The sequence below is a fragment of the Rhinopithecus bieti genome, unplaced genomic scaffold (assembly GCF_001698545.2).
Source record: "Rhinopithecus bieti isolate Rb0 unplaced genomic scaffold, ASM169854v2 scaffold_18501, whole genome shotgun sequence".
Classification (NCBI taxonomy): Eukaryota; Metazoa; Chordata; class Mammalia; order Primates; family Cercopithecidae; genus Rhinopithecus; species Rhinopithecus bieti.
In genome coordinates this window covers 14,290-15,477 of record NW_016809084.1, presented here as the reverse complement: position 1 = coordinate 15,477, position 1,188 = coordinate 14,290, and positions in this window count along the sequence as shown.

Below are 1,188 nucleotides of genomic sequence, written 5' to 3'. Positions count from 1 at the left end.
ACAGAGAACAGAGGAGAAAGGGAAAAAGGTGTTTTTCAAAGGAGTCCCAGGAGTTCAGGATACATTCGCAAGGGGTACAGACTGCAGATGAATGGCTACTCATCTAGAAAGAGGAGAGCAGGTGTCCTTGGTTCCCTTCTTTTCCTAGCAGATACCCAGGGTACATGAGGGAGACAGGGAAGAGCGTTCTCTTTCCCTCTTCCATCCTCGCCTCCCAGAGTCCTGGGAACCTTGGCAGGTGCTGCATGGGTGCCAACGTGGCTTGCACCCATGAAGCAAGGGGACCTATAGGATAGGAATCATCTACTCTTACCCATGTACACCCTGATGTCAGAAGCCTTGGATTCCTTAGACCTCATTTATGCCATGGATGCTAACATGGCCTTTGAAGCTTGGCTTAATTGGCAGGAATCAGCCACGCTCACCTGTACTGTGCCTTTTAAATTCCATTATCATCTGCCTCTGGATTCCTCAGATCCAGTTTTCCTTCCTAGGGCTTTGACCCAAAGCTTGGAATTGAGTTTGGGACAAAAATATGTCTCAGCGGGGACTGCATGAACTCCTTATTATAAGCCGAATGCTAAGGTGAAGCTCTGGAACTGAGTCCTCCTCCGAGGGAGAGAAACGGATGTCCTGTGATACACCCAGACAACTGGTAGATACAGTTATGCCTGTAGGGTTTGGGTGCATGGTGCTTGCTTTAGTTAGCTCCCCTGGTCTCACTTTCCCAAAAGGCGACCTCTGAGAGATGGGCATCCTATTTATTCCATCCTCTGGCAGGATTTGCAGGATACCTCCTCAGAACTAGGATACTGATCCAGAGTTTTGCATTACCTATCCCTTTTGTTCCTTCTGAGCTGCAGCCAGAGATTGCTGGTTGGTTCACAGGAAAAAACAGATTTAGTCTAAAATGTAGGTGAACACCTAAAAACAACCAAGTTTAGGATTGAATGACATATACGTTTTAAAACATAATTTCTCTCTCTTCAGTCCTCACTTTTGGTTAAAAAAAAAAAACAAATCATAGGGCTCAGTGGTTTGCAAAATAGACTTCAGTCTTATATTCGGCCTGATTATTTGCATAAAGTATAGCAAGAATAAGTATTTCTACATAGGCCTTTTAGATTGGTTTTGATAGAACTCTGTTCTATAATGAATCTTAAATAAGACTTTTTTTTTTTTTTTTTT